Below are 19270 nucleotides of genomic sequence, written 5' to 3'. Positions count from 1 at the left end.
CTGATTCATGCCCTCAGACATCTACACTTCTCCTAAGATTTGCAAAGAAGAGAGCCCCTTAGCTGTAATTACCATTCTGCTGCCCCTGAAATAATTTGAACTTTATATAACCCTGAAGGAAAATGGACTTTGCTGGAATCAGCAATGACAACATAAAGAAGTGTTTCCAATAATGCCACATGATGCAGATTGCTTAACTGCCATTGCACCTGAGCTTTCTCAGACTGAAACCAGAGACCCACACATGCAGGCAGGTAGGTGCCTAAGACCTTCATCTTTACTTATTGTAAATTCTGTGTAAGGTGAACAGATTGATGGGTAACTTGTTTGCACTTCAAATAATACTTCAAGAACAAAGTAAGACAGACAAACCCCTGAAACTGAGAAACAAGATCCTAGTTGTTATGTGGGTATAAATGATCATGTGCAGTTTGAAAACTTAACTGTTTGAGGTAGACAGTCCATACTGTTAAAAAGCCATGAGTGAATGAGACACAGATTTAAAGTCAGGTAACTTCCTGTCATCTATCAGGCAACAAACAAAATTGCTTTCCCGGGGCAGTTGCGAAAACCTCGTCAACTAAGTCAGTGAAAGACAAGACACTGCAATAAAGCGGTCTTATGTTTCTATCAAAATGATCTGTAATGCAACAGTTAATGTTGAAATCTAAATTATAAGTACTAGCAAAACTGTACTGAGATAACAAAGTGACCTTGTAGCCCAGAAGAGCTTCTGGAAGATTCAGGTTTAAAACACTTCATTACTTTTACATTTGCAAGGAAGTGGGCTTTGTTACTTCCCTCCCACCTGCCCTTCTAACTATTCAGAGCAAAAGCATAATTTCTTGATTCACTAAAGATTTTATTTTGGAAAAATACTCAGTAAAGAATAAGACCAAAAGTGTTGACATGTAATGATAATCATTATTTATATCACTGCTGGTAGTTGCAAGCAATGAGGACACTATTAGATTGCACTAGGTAGAGGAGAGCAGCAGGATGGAGAGAAGGGCCTGGGATGATTGCAGTGCACTACAGGATTCAGCTGAAGGCCTCAAGCCTTCCCCAAGTAATAAAAGGTTCAATTAACATCAACTGGATTTGGATTAGGTCTTTAAATGTTTAAGGTCTACAAAAGAAATGAGTGGAGCGCCTGGTTCAAGCCAATAGTTTGACAAGAGTCTGGACTCTGAAATTATCTGAATTACTTCCCACATCACAGGAGTTCACTGGGACAAACACAATACCTGCCTCTCTGGAACACTTGTTCTAGTCTGAAAACAGGCTACAGTTGTGCCATCCAGCAAGGATGACTGCTTTTTTGTACTTAAAAAAAATACCTTGATAAGCAGCAAACTTCCACCTGAATAACTCAGCAGAGAAGCATCTAACTGGAACCTTCAGTATTAGGAATGCTATTCTGCTAATTAGTCTAGCCCATCTGTATTGGGAAGGTGGATATGCTAACAAGAATAATTTAGCTTCATCTATGTTTTGGATTTTATTTTCCAGCTGGAAGAGTGAACACGCTCAAGTGTTAAAACAGAGTGCTGGGAGGTTTGTGTTCCATTCCCTTAAAATGACTCAAAGCAAGTTAATTAAGTTCATTAAGTTCTACAAATTTTTGGGTTTGTGCTAACACCACAAAAGTAAAATGCTATTACTGTACAAACAGGATAATGGAGAATATAAGACACTGAAGCAGCTTTAAAGTCTTGCAAACCTTTCATGGGGAATAAGTTGCAGTCAACACAGACCCTCCCTCCCTACCCTGTTAGAAATCGGTAAGAATCACAAAATTCAAGTGAGGCTGCTAAGTGTGAGTTCTGATGGGTGCGGAGGTGCTTCCCTCACAGCTGATGTAACTGCACCCCTGTTTAAAGCTAGGAGCCACCATTCCAAACGACCAAGAAGCAATTCACGCACCCCTGCTTGTGGGCCCCTCACTACAGAGGGCCCAGACATTCCAGAAGTAGCTAGTGTTGGCATAAAACAGTCACAAAATTCACACCCAAACTTCCCTCAAATCATGTGTCTTTGCAATTAGGTAACAGAAGGGGGAACATCTCACTGTTGCAATCCTGGGCCAGGCATTTAAGTGGTTAAAAGTCTGGGACCTGCTGCTATTACACTATGGAGATATCACTCCATAGCAATTCCTAATTCTGCATTCCTTCAGGCCTAAAACCTGTCCCAAAGTGAACAGAAATGCTATATGTGTAAGGTTTGTGGCAGAACAAGCTAATTGCTGTAATTTATTTTATTTTCATATACAGGAGAAAGTATACGGTACCATACTGTGTCAGCCCCTATCTGAAGGGGGCAAATCCTCTTCTGTGAAGTTATTAAAATTTATGACTTTGGTGCAAAGTAGTTAGTAAATCTGGAGCAAATTTACAGCAAAGACTTTTTACAGGGTGGAAGGAATGCCTCTCTGGAAAGGTTTCCAGTTTATAAGGGATCCTCCTGCAAACTGATGCATTAGACAGATAGAGAGGTAAAACAAGAAGTGAAGCAAACAGAGGAGGAAGCAGCGCCAGCTTTGCAAAGAAGTTCAAGGGCAGTGACAACACATGCTGCATTCCTTCTTCTTGCTCTAAACATAAAAAGATAGTAAATGTCTCAGAGGAAGGAAAGAGGATATGTTAAGAAAACAGATTTATGTTGAAACATGGCCTTAAAAAAACCTTGGACTTATCTTTTCTGTTATTTCAACCACTACTTAGACATTAATGAACTGGACAAAGGAAGTGGATAAATAACATTGTTCAGAGAGAGTGATTTTTTTTTTTTCAGCATGCATTGCCTTGTGCTTCCAAACCCTGGTATTTTCACACTTAGAGATGGGAGTATCAGACCAACAGTCGCCCAAGAAGAAAACAGGATTATAAGACTTTGCTCTCTGCTCAGAGGTCCCCAAATTCTCCAACCTGAACCACTTCAGAGTGGTATGGAATGCTTCCACAGCACCTGCAGTGTGCAGTCAGCTGATGGGCAGCAGTTCCAGTCTCTCCAGTCTGCTTAAAGCCAGTCCTTACTCCAGACACTGCTGGCATGATGATTTCTGTTCAGGACACAGGTGATACAGGGAGTACAGGGATTAGGGAAAGTAAGAATATAGAGCTGACATACAGATGAGAGAAAGGTGACAGATCTCAGTATATGGATGCAGTAAGGCAGTGGGTGTCCAGAAGCACAGAGATGGGATCCTAGCATGGGGAGGTGAAGGTGAATGTTATAAGGCTGGAAGAAGATGTCTGAACAACTCTCTGCTTTCTGTATCAGGTCCACCGCTAGTAAACTGGGTGATTTCAATTCCTGTAAACACTCCCTCCTTCCTCACACAAAAAAAAGTAGCATGAAACTAATCTTCAAAGGGCACATCAGCAGGCAGGCCAAGGAATGCATGAGATGCGTATTCTACTGCCTCCTGTGAAAGTGAACTTTTCAGAGCGCTGGCAGAGACACCAGCAGACATCGTATCTGTTCTGGACTGCAAGCACAGAGGAGGAACTGGCTGCTTCACTCTCACTGAACAGCTGTCACAAGTGAAAATAAAGCTGCTTGTGGTCTGAGTCAAATGCAAAGTAAATGCCTCTCCACAACCAGGGGAAAAACAAAGAAGAAAGCGTGACTTCAACTGAGGCCCACAGTGCTGCTTCCAAGCACAAGAGGCTTCTTGCACTGGGCTCCAATGCCCAGGAAGGAGCTGTCAGTAAAACTAGGCCACCACACTTGGCCCTGCTTATACATGAGAACTAGATTAAATTTGTTTCTCCCTATCAACGCAATCAAAACAAACTTTCTATAAGTAACTTCCCTGTCACTGAGAGGAATGACATCTATAGCCAGGATGTGGAAAGTGGTTTTATTTCACCTTCCATTTTTCACTGGAGGGAACAGCAGGATTAAAGCTATTCTGCTCAATACTGCTTCTGGGATTATCCTGTTGTGTCCAACCAGAGCACTGCAAGTACAGACCTGGCCTCAAAGACCTTCTTGTCCTCTGCATATAAGGTGGTACATTTTAGAGACTAAATCCTCATGTAACCAAGTCCCAGTTGTTGCAAGTATGTTGGAAGGCAATTTAACCATAAAGAGACTTTAGTTCCATTAGTTTCTTATCCTATGAAAATTTGGATAACCACACCAGTATCTTGAATCAAATGAAACAAGCTTCTTAAAACAGATTTTTTAAATGCAAGAAGTCCTTGCAGGCAGAATGTGACTATACCTTGATTAAAAAAACCCAACATGCTCCTTGTTGGTATAACTGCACAGAACAATTAGTTCCACCTTGTCCACATTCTCACATATTGATTTTTTTCTTTCCAGTTGGACATATCATTGCCTGTCAGCTTCATCCCCAACACTGGGCCCCTTGCAATCTCTATCAACTGGTAATTTAAAAATACTTTCTCATCAGATCTTAAAAATGGATCAATGCACTAAATGACAGTGAAATAACAAAACAGTGAAGCAACAAGTCCTCAAATCTTTCAAATCTTAACATCAAACTATCTTGATAAAAGCCTGACCTATCAAAAAGAAGGAAAAAAACTCTCTGGAAGTACAAGGAAAATATTTATAAAGAATTAAATGACTGAGCTCAACAAAAACGGCACACCATGCAATAAGAATGAAAGTACTTTGCCTCTCGCTCAGGCTGTGCAGCTTTCCGGTTCACTGGCAGAGCTCAAAGACCACTACTTTTCACCTGCATTGCATTTAGTCTGTATTTTTGGTGCAGATCTCTAACAATGAGACCAGAAGAAAAAGAAGAAAAAAAAATCCCCTTCAACCCCTAATCTATTTTTCCATCATCACCTACTCAGAAAGTACAAGTAAAAAAATATGCAATGGTGGAAAAACCCATCACACAATAAAAAACAACCCACAGGACAAACTTATTTGTGAAGCAACTAACCACAGCACTCTGCAAACTTCCACTGCTGGCTTCTGTCATTTTCAGCCCTTCTCCACAGCTTTATCAAGCCAAAAAGTGATTCTGATTCTCTTATCCTGCAGTGGTGACCGTCTCACTCTCTGACTAGCCAGCCAAGGTATGTCTCAAAGACTTCCTACAGTCTTTTATTATTTAGGACATACGGCAGGAAAAACAGTTGCTGCTGTAAGAAATTGAGCTTGGCCACAACACTAGCCATGTGAAAATTCTAACTCTTAAAATGCTTATGCTCTTCCATTTATTAAGAGAAGGAATCTGGCAGTTTTACTTCTAAAACCCTCCTAGTTCTAAATCTGTACAAACTACACACACATCCCACCACCACCCCACATTACTTTCAATTTTAATTAAAATTAGGTAGAAATATTTTATCTGCAAGTTGGAATTGTTTAGTAATCAATAACATGTAATTTAGTTTTCCTCTTTTTTCCATAGCATTGTCATCAAAATATACTTAGCAAACAAAGCAATTAAGCGTAAATAATCCCCCAGTTAAAAAAACCCAAACGTGTATCCATGGAAATTGTTTTGATCACCCCTAATTATGTGATTATTTGATCACCCCTACTTGAGATTGCACTAAACAGGCTCTTTGATTCAGTTGTCATCATCAAGAAACCAAAAATTGCCAGTTATATTGCAAAGTTCCGATGGAGTCAGCAGTGAATGTGATAGAAAGGGAAGGAGCTCACTTCTCATCTCAGACAACAGAGTTTATCTATCTCATATGCCCCAAACAGGTGAGTTTTCACACTTTTTTGTTTACCATATTTATGTATTTATGTGTACACACTCTGGGTGATTTTTGCATGGTTAATCTCATATTAGATCAAGACTAAGGTCCTTTCTGCTGCCTTTTTTTCCAGTCGTTCATTATTTCTGTTGTGACAGCTCCTAGATCTCTTGTCTTCAAGATGCAAACCACTAGACAAACAGAGAACAAAAAGATACTTCCTGACCTAAAGATCTTCTTTTTATGAGAATTGCAGATTACAAGTCTCTTAGCTGCTGATGATTATTCCCCACTTACAAACAGTCTTCCCTAAGGGATGACAGAAAATACACCAAAATATGTGACAGGCCAGAAGAACTGTGTATAAATAAGGACTTTGAGTATGCTCCATGAAACATTAGAAGCCTTTTCAAATACGTAACATTAACCAAAAATTAGGTCTTTCTACCCCCAAAAATCAGCTGGGACCTTCAGACAGCTCAAAATTTAGGAAGGGTCCACCAGAGAACTGGAGAGGTGCTGGTTTACTTTTAATCCCACACCAGCATGCCTGCTGTTACCAGTGTGTTTTACACCAGAAGATCTCATTCCCTCATTGAACTCATTGGTGAGTTCATGCCGATCCCTCTTCTGAATTAAGAAACACACATATGCTAGTACTGAGACTCCTGCCTGCTGACCTAAAAAAGGAATTGACATTAAGAAATGAAAAAATCCAGCTGGTCTGATTTCTTGCCAGACAATCTACCAGCCATGACCAAAATGATCAGGTCCCAGGAGATCTGTGGAGGTGGGAAAACAGCTGGTGGTTTACAGCACCTGAAACAGGGCCCAAATCAAGGAATTGTGGAGTTGAGATCCTTGGGAACAAATATTTCTTTTTACTAGTGAAAATGTTCTGCCTCTGTGGCCGGACACCACACCACAAAGTGATGAGTTTCCAGCTCTCAATCATTGCTGCAGTGCTACTGCAAATGACAGAACAAGCAGTGATTTGGTGGGAGGGATGGTGAAAAACAAGTAGAAGAAAGCAGTTAAGTCAATTCCTTTCTGTAACAGAGTTTGAATTCTTTACCCCTCAGCTAAACTTTCTTCCCCTTCTAATGGTGGTCTTTGAGAAATTCCCTCCTTTTCTAAAATCTAAAATTATACAAATTTACACCACCTCTCGTAGTATCCACAGTTCTCTACCACATTGCTCACCATTAAAACTTAAAGCAGCTTCTTCTTTTGAACCTCTCCTATGCAGTCACTTCTTCCTGTCTCCCCAAGACTGGAAAATAAAATCTCAAACCATTAAGCTAAGGGAGGGAAAAAAAAAAAACCAAACCAAACCACCCAGATCCGGAATTTTGCCTGCCTGCACATATAAAGGATGCATAGGTTGAAAAACAAATCTTGCTCAATCATGGCATCTGGCAATGCTAGGGCCCTATGATCCAGAAAATGCTTTTAATTATCACCTCACCAATCATGCTACAAGTTATTGCTGTAATTTTTTTGCTTAAGTTCCCCCAGGGAATAAAACAGATCATGATATTAATCAGAAGGTACGTAGGAGGGAGGGGGCAGAATGCTAGAATTACATGTATGTAGGTCCCTTAAGGCCTGAATAAAGAAATGAGATTTAGAATCCTTCTATCAGAGCAACTGAAGCCTGGCATGGTGCAAGCCTCAGCCCTCTGACCTACACAGCCATGGCATTATCACATCTGATTTTCCCAGGATGGTTAATCTCAGCTGCTAAACTTCATCAGTCTCTGCTAGTGTTTACCCATCATCTGGATTTGCCACTTCCAAACTTTCCAGACTAGAACCGAATAAGCCAGCTGTCACACTCACCCCTCCAACATAACAGCCTGAAGCCTGGAAGCCTAAATGGCTGAATCCCAGAAAGGCAGAACAAAAGCTAATACAGCCGGGGGAGGAGAGTGAGATACAGCTCTGAAACCGCAGTGAGTTTCAGAATGCAGTTCACAGCAATATGGTCATGTTAGAATGCTGTGGTCTGAGATGCAGATTTTACTCCCGCAGTCTGTATTTTTTTACCATAAAATATGTCTTGGTAAAGAAACAGTGCCACGGCAATTTAGCTTTCATGCCCAGGAAACTGTCACAGTGCAGACAAAAGCAGCAGTACTCCAGGCAAGGCAGAAGCCAGTCTGCAAACCAACCCTAAAATCAGAATCAGGGTGTGGAAGGGTGATGGGGGTAGGGACAGAGAGAGTTTAGTTTCTGTTGCACAATGAGTTCTCCAGCAAAGTGGCAATAAAAGCTCCAATTAGTACAAATTTACCCAGGGTGTTTCTGACACGGCTGCTCATCTCCCGAGGAGCAGGCTGATGGTGTGTGCCTACGTGGCGGACGGAAAAGGACAGTAGGTGTATGCAAGCTGGTTTTCAGTGAGCACTAAGGTCTTCCTTGGTAAAAATATTCTGCTAAGAAGCCACAGAGAGCATTGTGCTGCTACAGTCGGGTCACTGCCAGCACCTGAGTTTGCTCAATTAACACTAGCACTGACAGTCAGCCTACACTGGGGTGGATTTTCTCTATATACCAGTATAAAATGTCTAAATGAATAACAATTTCTGATCACAGCCTAGTTACATGGCTTTGAACTAGTGAATTAAGTTATATCTTCTTTTCACTCTGGAGTACAAGAGTATTTTAGTAGTATCTTTTACTTTTAGTAGTATCTTTTCAAATAATTTTCAAATTTAGTGAGTCACAGCTTCTTTATACAGAGGGTTGAAACGTGCAATAATTAAAACTCCACAGGGGGGCTGATAGCCATAAGGACTATGTTTAAAAATCAGTGTTAAATAGTACTTCAGGTTGAGACTGTAATTCAAACTGAGAAAACTGCTTTATTTTGCATGATGACCATCATAATTTCTTGGAAAATTTAGCCTTTAGCGTTCTTAATACTGGTCCCATACATTACAGTCGCAAGAATTCCCTCTAGGTGTAAATAAAAACAACAATCTTAGAGCTGTAAAGCTTGCATCATGAGCCAGAGTTATCAAAACTGAAATTCCAGAAGGAAACAATCCTCTTTCAGCCTGCAACATGGAAACAGAGGTCAGCCAAACATTTAGGGGCTAGAGATGACTGTTTGCAAATTACAGCTGTTGACATCTGGAGTTCAGATTTGGCCAAATGCTTAATACTATCCATCACAAAATCTGAACTGGAAGAATGTTTTGGTTGCATGACTAAGAACATAAAAGTTAGAAAACATTAAATGTAAAAAGCCGCTATGTGCAATTTCATCTCTGCCTATCAACCACAGAACAATGGACTCAATTATTTCTCACAATGAGTATCATCACGGTTGACTGTGGCATTTCTTAACTCGCATTTAACCACAAGTCTGCACTTGCCAGTACAGGTTTCTCTGGCTATATCTATTTCTCAGCACAGAGTGGTCTGTGACACAAGAGGAAGGATGCAAACTCTTCTCTGACCAACTATCTTTTGGGCTGGCCCAGCAAACCCTACACACAGACCAAGCAGATGCACCTGAGTACTCAGAACACCTTCAAAACATGGCTTGGAGTAGCTTCTGAACATGCATTAATTGGGCACTTGCACATTTTTTTAATTACACAGCCAATATACCCATGTATAGAAAATGTGTTCCCTCTCACTATAACATGTATGACAAAACATTTTAGTACATGCAGACACCACAGGGCTCGCTGTTCAGAACTGACTCATCTACAAAGCTGAAAATACATATATATTTATATACTTAGGCACACACACACAGAGGCAGTATAAAACATGTAGGATGTTAAAATGACTGAGGATTACGGGGGTCTGGCTTCACTCTCTGACTGACGCAGACTTTCCAGGAGTTTCTCAGATAGTCAGTCCCTCTCTTCATGGCACAGTCACCCATCCTGAAGCAGAGGAGGTATATGCTTTTTTCCTTCATCTCATTCTCAAAAAAGAATTACTTACTTTCTCTGAATTAAGCAAAAAAAAATCAATTTTGGATCACAACCAAGACTGGAAAATTTCATCCCAATAAGCTTTTCTGACTGAAGACAGAGGGTTAGAAGGGAAACAGTTATACAGCCTTAACTATAGGAGGTTCCTTCCGTTCCTGCTACAATGCAAAATATTCCAAGATGTGCCAAATTTTCACAGTAATCTGCATCAGGTAGTGACAGGACATTGAAGTGCTCTGTGGAAGCTAATGCATAAATCCAAAATGATCTTTTGACTGCAGTGACTCTTCTCTCCTGAGATGTATTATATTTTTTAAAGTCAGTGAAAAATAAAAAATTGCAAAATACCACTTTTAATCCTTGGACTACAAAATGGTTGAAACCTCCAGAGGCCAGTCAGGGCCAGAAACAATTTTTTTCCCAGATTTGGGGGGACAGGGAGAGGGCAAAGGGAAAGGGAGAGAGCAAAGAGTGGCTGGTTTCAAATAGCAACATTGTCCAAAAGGGTGAAAGGGAACAGATGGCCATGGAGAATGCAGCCTCAAAGCTCTAAAGAAAAGGGCTATTTTGACAGATCTTGCTGTTTCCTATTCAAGCATGAACACTCTGGCATGGAGAGTTAAGATGATACAAGGAACAACCTCTGTTCCCAGCAACTGACTATGGGCAACTGGCCTCTGAAGCTCTCTGAGAAAAACAACATGAGACAGACAGACAAACAGATATGGCAGCAAGCCCAGATCCCAGCCACCAGGAAAGGGAAAAAAAAAACAAAAACCAAGAACCAAAAACACCCCGCGAACATCAGAAAGGCTAGAAACAGCTGCCTTTTCCTGGCTCCAGCACAGAGCATTAGAAAGAGCCTGTCCAGCCTTTCTCATCTTCCTTTTTGGTGAAAACTTCTTGAAGGGGTCACCCTCAAGCTGTTGGTCTTTGCCCTGAGGGGAGGTGAAAAAGAGGACAGACCAGAGCTCAAGTCTAGCTCAATGAAACCTGCTTCCTTTAATCACAAAGACCTCCCTCCAGCAAACTATGGAGAACTCTAAACATAAAAACGCATCATTAATGCTGGATTTTTGCATGCAAAAAGGTGGAGAAATTTAAAGTTGTGGCTCCCACAGTATGTGCAATTTTTTTGCATAGAATATAGCAGAAAGCCATTATATCTGAGGGCAGAGAAAATTGTACCCACTGTGGGAAACAATGCTAATGTGTGTCCTGACTTTTCTACTACTCTTACCAAGAGAGTGCATCAACAGCTGTTTCATTCACCAACTCGGGGTATGTGCTATCAGATAGAGATTTCAGTTTTGAAGGACAGCTTCACATCCATACCCAAAATTTAAAGAGGAACCTGAGCCATTAATTGTAACCAGACTTCACTGTTTCCAAAGTCCATAGAAAAAGAGATGAATCTCAATTTCTGAATTTCTCTCTGATTTCTGTATCATTTTCATGTTTAAGGCAGAGCCTGATGTACTGCCTGTTTCCCAGCCAAAGCTTGCCTATGGGCAGAAGCACGGAGCAATACCTTCCCTTTTCACTGTAGTGATGGCAGTTTCACACAACAGTTACAGGGAGGAAAAGAGGGGGTATATGGTATAAACATTAACTACCTTCACAACCCTTCCCTGAGGCAGGGAAGTGGCTATCATCTCAATTTTAATATTGTCCTTTTTTAAAAATCATTGAAGGAAAAAGATAATAAAGAACTATGGGTGCTCACATGCCAAAACTCCAAATGAAGAAATGCAAATGCTACATACTGATCCTATCTGCACCTTTGTTCCCTCATCTGTGAAATAGCATTTGTCTACTTTAGTCAATAAGTAGTAAAAGTGTAGAAAAATAGATACCAGGAACAAACCACCTCAACATCCTTAGCAATCCAAAGTATTATTAAAACCATAGTTTTCTACAATATGTAAATAATTGGTAGGGTTTTGTTCGTTTCATGAAGGACAGCCAATGTAGTCATTACTAGTTGTAATTGTTAATTAGTAACTAAATAGATAGGATCTGACTAGTGGAAGTAGTCAAACAATAAATAAAATACCTTATTTTAGGCTAAATCAGATAAATTCTGTTTCTTTTCTTCTTAACCACGAGCTTCCTAAGACTGAGTAACTGCTCCAGGCTATATTTATTAAGGGAAACTCAAATGCAGATTATTGGCTAAGTATCCATAAGTACTGAATTTGTGTATTCAACTTTCTTCCCCATGTTTTCTTGAGTAAAGTCAAGCTAGTACCCCACAGTTTTCATTCTGCTTTACTTTTAATATATGAGTCCTTCTGTTCACTGCAACAGCAACCAATAGGGCTCACAAACCCATTCTGTCTTTCACGTTGCAGGACAGGTGGTCCCTCAGTATATTCCCACACATTCCAAATATTTTAAGTGTTCCACATCTGTTGTCTAAAACATTTTTACTTCCCTGCAAGAACAGTAGGAGATGAAAACAAGAAGTTATATATAACATAGCAACTGAGCTTGTATGCCACATGAGCTCTCTGTCATTTCAACAAGATTATAAATTTCATAAGAGAGCTCAATCTTAATTCGTTATACTACACAGCTATCTTGCAGAGAAGATAACCTGAGAATTAACTTATGACAGCTGTAATAGCCCAGACAATAAAACTGAATCTAGATGCGACTTTTTTCCCCCCAGGTATCTGCTGATTGACAGGAAATTTTTAAAAATTAGAGAATTAAGGTGATTCACACATTTTCTCACCCTACAAACCCCACTATCTGTTTTAAAAAAATAATCAAAACATTTCCCATGTATGTATAAGCAATCTTGGTGGGATTTTTATAAGCGTTTAGTGTTGGCCTACAGCAGGTATGGAAACACTAAATGTTTGGGGTTTTTTTCCCTACAAGAATTAACCTAATCAATATGCTTTAAAAACATATGGCTGCAAGTAATTCTTCTCACTAATGAAATAGAGCTACTGGTCAAGATCTGAGACCAGGAAATTCAAAGCACGGATTGCATCTCAACTAGTAAGCTGCTCATAGAAGGCAGAAAATACAGCCTGGGCTGTACTTGGGAGAGGTGGCAAGGGTTGGCATTTCTGCTCTTGCTCAAAGTGTTGCGAGATGGCAGCAGCTACCCACAGCTGAGAGTCTGGTTTGCATCCTGGGCAGAAGCTGGCACGTCTTGCTGAACCAGCACTGCAGCTCCACTGGGCACTGGCTTGTTACGGACTGTAAGAGGAGACTGGCCCCTGCTGCATGACCAATGTCATTTCCAACAACATTCAGAATTCCTTCATGTACTTTACCAGCAAAACCACACACGTCAGCTAGAAAAGCTAATGTCTCATCATGCAAGATACCAGCAGTACTAACATCATCTCCAAAACCATGCAATAGAAACAAGTGCACAGTCTTCTGTTGCTGTTGTTTTGTTTTATTTTTTCAATTAAAAAGAAACCTTCTAGTCTGAGCTACACTGAAATGTTATAGGGGATCCCTGTGTGACAGACCCCAAGACCACGTCTCATGGCAAAGGATGCCACTGTGTGACCATGTTCAAATAAAGCACAACTAGAACACACAGCAAATATCTTAGAACTTCGCATGGAGCCAGGACTGAACTTAGGACTGAAACTGAACATCCAAAGATATGGAGCATGTGGCTGTTTTCCAGCATAACCTAATTGCCAGAAAGTAAAGCAACTTCAGTCATTGACCAATTAGGTCATTTCAGGCATTTCTACTTCATATATACCCTTCAGCCAGCCTCTCCATAAAGCAGCACTGTGATTTCATTATCTATCTTGGCATCAATGAAGCCAACTGACTTCTGCTTCTGGAAAGCAACACCATGGGCAAGTTCTTTCAGCCTGATGAGACAAAAGAGACATACAATGGGAAGACCATCTATTCCACACAGCAAAACCAAGTAACTGCTGTTTTTCCATCTCTTCTGGAGCTGACTATCCTACCTTTGGCATAAACTCCATGATTTGATTACATTACACTTTGAAACAATTCAAATTTCTTCACACTTGGACTAGGAGTATGTAAAACAAATAACTTGAGCACTGTGATGGAATACAATCCCTGGGGAATGCCGCATGTGTTTCTCAAGCAAAACTCGTACCATGGAGCCCTTGACTTTGAAAAACAAATGAACGAGAACAGTAATTAAAATGCAAATGAACAAGAACAGTAATTTAAAAGTAGAATATTTATGAGATCAACTTTGTTACCAAGTAACAATACAATTAAAGATCATATACTTGGCATACAAAAGAAAGGACTAAATATGGACTAAGCAGTGTGTTAGTGAATGTGGTTAAACAACTTGACCTTCTTGTGAAGCCAACTTTGAATTTTGCCCTAACATAAGCTCTCATAAAAGCTCTCCACTGGTAGAAAATTTCTGTAACTGACAGAAGGCTACAGGTGGCCTAGGTGAATTGAATGTGAAATTCAGAGCTAACCCACAATAGCACAGAGTCATCTCACAGAGCCTTACATCCAAACTCATGCATGAAGTAAAGTGTCAACAAAAAGCTGGAGGCACAAATAATGTGGAAAGATTGATTTCCTCCATAAAACAGTGTTTGGGGAAGTGGAAACATCTATTTATTGTCTGCAATTTTCGAGACAGGCAAAAAGGACAAAAGCATATGTAGAGTTGCTCTTTGAGGATGCTGCATGAAGAAATACAACTAGCTTGCCATCAAGGCACAGCAGACCTGGAAAGCACATAGTGACAGTGACACTGGATTTTCTCAGAAGAAAGCAGGCATTCTTTTCTGAAGGGCAGTGCCCACAGCCATTTTATAGATGCTGGATGAATGCAAGTTAATGACAGTTTAGGTAGCCTAGTTTGGTATCACTCAGATATGACACAAATGTGCTCTACATATTCATTTGCCGTATATATTACGCTTTCAATGACTCTAAACTGAACAAGAATCTTCATTTAACTATCATGCTATAATAATGATAAAAAGAAAACTGTTTAGATAGTAGTTAGGAAAGTGCCTCCTGGATACTGTAGATCATCACAGCACTCTATAACCTCCACTACTGTCAGTGGGGGCGCACATGATGTGAGGCATCTTGCATATTACTATCTACTTAGACAGGCAAAGCTTTCAGCCAGAAATAAGTAATGTCTGGATGTTTGGTACCTGCTGGAGACCAACCATTCCTCAAAGTCTTTTATGTTGGTTCTAACAAACGTGCCTTAGTTCCTCCAGCAAAGTAATTACTGGAAGAGATTTACGATTGCTCGAACTAGATAACCAGAACAGACTGTTCGTTCCATAACTTCTAACGACTTTTTTTTTTCAGTAAGGAAAACTAATCCTCAAAAATTTGTAAAAAACCCTGAATGAAAATGAAGCACATCAAATTAAATAACTGGTTCTGTAAATGAGTAATAGGATTTCCATAATTTATTTTGGAACAATATGCAGGTATAAATCTTGATCTTGCTAATATCGACTTAGATAAAATAAAGTTTATAGTACGTGGTCAGTTCAAAAATGAGGCCCCATAACTATATCACCATGTACTTCTGAAGTCAGTCAACAATATCAAGCTACTTTGGAAACACAGCAGAATTTGGTAAGAGGTTCACCTTTAAGGTATTCACCTTTCCAATTTAGTGAAACATTATTTGTTGTTAAAATGGCAGCTCATGCACCAAAAACTGGAAAATGGAAGTGCTCTGCTGTATTTGCTCACTTTACAGAAGAGGGGTACTTGGATTCAAAGCTTTGCTACCAGCTGCAGACTTGTATCACAGCTTTCAAGTTTCCCCCTGTGGATAGGTACATGCACTCAGCTGCTCCAGCAGGCAGTAGGATTTGTAGGAAACCTTTGGTGGCAAATTTGGGCCTAGTTTTATATCTGTAGTTTCCAGCCATTGCTGGTGAACAGAAGCATATCAACAGCTTGCAGCCATGGCTAGCCTACATTTATACCCACTGAATCAAATGAACAACTTGTATATTCTACACTCCAACACTGACTATGCTGGCAATATTTCCTAACCACAGCCAGTAAAAAAAAAAAAAAAAAAAAGAGTAAATGCTTTATGAAAACCTGCACTTGCCAGTAAATATTCTGACAGATGCAGGCCATGCTGATACCTGCCAAGCAGATTTCCTGCTGAACCTTGCTGCTTTCCAGCCCACTCTGTGGCAGCCTGCCCAAATGACAGTTTTGGACCAAGGACCTAGGACTTCCAAGGAAACAGCTTAGGCAGTGTAAGAATAGGGGAGGGCATCCACACTCACATCTTTTTCAAAAAATATGTTGTAACTCTGAGTAGACACTAAAACATTTGTCTTTCCATTCCAATTAAAAGTATTTTCTGAAAACTCAGGAGTTATTGCACAACAAGAAATATAAATTACCAGCCACTCCTATTACAAAGAACAACAGTCTTAATCCCTTACTGGCAAACAGATCAACTGCCTCTCAATTGCCCTTCCCTTTTCCCTCCCTTCACCCCACTGCAAAATTTTCGTTCTTACCTGGAGTCGTACTGTAATCTAGGCCATCTGGCCAGTCTCCTACTCTAACATCTGATCATTGTTGGCTAAGACAGTGCACAAAGACTGTTCATACTATAACCAAATGATTTTCAAGAAGAAAGAGGCAATTTGCAAGACCAATTTACATTATCAACGGTCTGACAGAAATTGTGGAACAGGGGTGTCACATCTTTGATAAATTATCAACCCTTACCTTTATTTATATGCAGACATAACGTACCTCTGGAGTACCTTATAGAGAACTGGTAATTACTGCTGATGAACTGGTACCTACTTCCATGATACTTGACCCTCAATGTGGACATATTTTGTACATGATATATGGGGACAGCTATGGCTCAAACACATTTGTTGCCATTCAGTGGTTACAGTGGCAGAAACAGCATAAAGCTTGGGAAGAGGTGCCCAAATTTGTAGGGATACTAATAAACTTTACCACTTTTCCTGGTATGTCCCTCGTCAATGTTAATATAATCCTTCTTTTAAAGGCAAGCATTGCCAAAGAAAAACAAATTACTCGGCTGGGCTTGCATGATCAGGTTTTTGAATTTAGCCAAGACATGTTATATCCTATTGCTTGTAAGAAGTGCCACAGGAATTTCAATGAGTTCAAATGGTGAAAATAACAGACTTGTACTTCATGTGAAAGTGTTTCAGCAAAGAGAGTGCCTCTTTACGTCACTCCCAGTGACTGTCTCAATGCTAATCTAGCAGAAAATAAGATGCTTACTGAACAACCAGTATTATTATTCTGTGCCCAACAAAAGCTTACCACAATCATTTCAACCCAATCCTACTTTATTTACAAGACACTGCAAGATAAGAGCCAAAGGCAGCACAGTCATTTGCCAGTTAACACTCACAGCTGACTATAGCAAGAACACATTCATGAAAAATTGAAATTAGTCGTTCTCCATTGGCTTCTCTAGACCTTCTCTTCAGATGCAGTGACTTATTTAAGCAATAACCATTGCAACTTCGGTGAAATTACAGAAGGTACAGAAAGTTTTCAAACACCAGTAACATTTGATTGTATTAGTATGCTCTCCAAAGGCATTACTATGGGGTTAAACTTACAATGATACAACATATTTTGCTTTGAGTTTATAAGTGGCAGTCTCTTCACAGAATGGAGACTGGAATTGAAAGCCATGGTCAGTGGCAGGAGGCTGCCAATAGTGCAAGACACCCCAGGTCTAGTCTTCCCCTTAATAACCAACATACAGAAGTAGTGCTGAGCTTGGCTAACACTTGGTATCTTGTCAGTTCAAACAGAGACAGAAGAGTAAATAAGGCACTGTAAAGGAATTTGCCAGACCGTAAGTGTTTTCTCATATCCAAAGCAAAATGCATGTAGTGTATGAATCAATTTGGAATACAGTGTTAAAAACTAAGGTATATATTGGCTGCAAAAGAACCAAATTGTTCTCATTCTAGCCATTACACTGTCTGAGCTTTTATTCCCTAGAGAAAAGCATCCATGGAAAAAAGAAAGAGAACGAAGAGGCAGAGTGTTTCTAGCGCTACCCTCATGCTCTCAGGTGATATTTTCATTGCCTACAACTGCAAGTTCACCACCTTCAGGAACAGGCAAGGAGAAATGAACTCATGTTCACTTACTGCACAGAACTCTGCAGTGAAATCTGAATGTAGAAACTTACTCATTCTCTTGTATAACTGAGTGCTTTCTGGGCCAAACACAGCAACATATCAAACTCAGAACACATCAAACAGTTAGTGCTAATATTTATATCAGTGTTGATAATGACTTCAGAATGGAAGAATTCAGCTCCTTTCCATCCTAAATTTGGTGTTGGCTTCTAAACCATATACATAAATGAGATACATCAATGGAAAATATCAAGTCTTGTTTGCTCCCACAACATAGCACTGGTATTTCCATCAGTGTTCTTGAATCTTAGTAATTATTTTCTAAAAATAATCAGCCAAAAACTATGTTTCTCTGTGTGTTAATGTTTTACTGCTTTAAACATTAAGGTTTTTTCAAATCAATGTCTTTCACAGCTTCATCCTTAATATCATCTGTAAGCAGACAAATATTTCAGATTTTATGTACTCTGACTCAAACTTTATTTGATAAAAAGAATTATGAACATAAAGGAAAACTGACCATATCTGCTGGAACAGTCTTTGCATAAAGTTCTTTGCACTCTCTATAGCACACAGTTCACTTCTTATAATTGCTGTACTTGAGGCTGTAACTCAATACCTGCTTAGGAGCTCTACAGCTGTACTGTTCAGCAGCTTGGGGTAAGAAGTGAATCAAACTGTATTCAATGACTCAGATCTACAAGGCAGAAAAAACCCAGAATATGTATATATATGTGCAGAACAATGCAGTGAACTCTGTCTCAAGGGTGACTTACTACCTTGAGAACCTATCCTAAAAATCAGCAAAAACTTTGTTATAGCAGGACATTTACAACAATACAGAGCAATTATTAGACATCTGCCATAACAGTCAGAAGCTTGGAGGGTTTGGGGGGTCAGTTAGGTTTGGGTTGGTATTTCGGGGGGGGGAAGGGATTTAGGGGTTTTTTTTCTTGGTTTTTGTTTGTTTCTTTGGGGTTGGGGGGGTTGTTTTTGTTTTCCTTTTTGTTTTTTATTAAGCGTGTAACTACAAGGCAGGCACTCACCCACATTGCTGCTGTTTCTGGATTTCTCTTTAAAGTTACAGATACAAAAACATCCTGGAAAACCTAAACCAAAGCTCTTTTGAAAAATGGTTTCATTCAAATAGAATCATACCAAATAAAGCCATAAAATCAGAGACTGCTCTAAGTACACTGTAATGAGCCCTCACATTAACCGAGTTTGCAATGAATTCTAACACACGAATAAATTCTGCTTACCTTTTGGGTTTTCTGGCAACCACATTGCACAGTCTTGGCTATTACCCATATGGGAGTGTTGCCACATTAATGGAATTAACATGCTGCTTTTCTTTCGCTAGCATGAGTTCTTAAATTATTTTTAAGGTTCTTGTATCTCAGTTCTGCTTTCCATGTTAAAGCTGGCATATCTAGCAGCAGTGACTCACTGTGGAGGACATGCATCATTT

The 19270-nt window shown here is 39.8% G+C and overlaps 1 protein-coding gene across 3 annotated transcripts in view; it reads right to left on the bottom strand.

Annotated features, from left to right (window-relative positions):
• The window catches only part of RAD51B (RAD51 paralog B), a 424424-nt gene that overhangs the window by 160411 nt on the left and 244743 nt on the right, over nucleotides 1-19270 (bottom strand). The window lies entirely within an intron of this gene.

The sequence above is a fragment of the Corvus moneduloides genome, chromosome 6 (assembly GCF_009650955.1).
Source record: "Corvus moneduloides isolate bCorMon1 chromosome 6, bCorMon1.pri, whole genome shotgun sequence".
NCBI classification, from domain to species: Eukaryota; Metazoa; Chordata; class Aves; order Passeriformes; family Corvidae; genus Corvus; species Corvus moneduloides.
The sequence above is the reverse complement of the archived record's forward strand: the minus strand, read 5'-3'. Positions and strand labels throughout refer to the sequence as shown.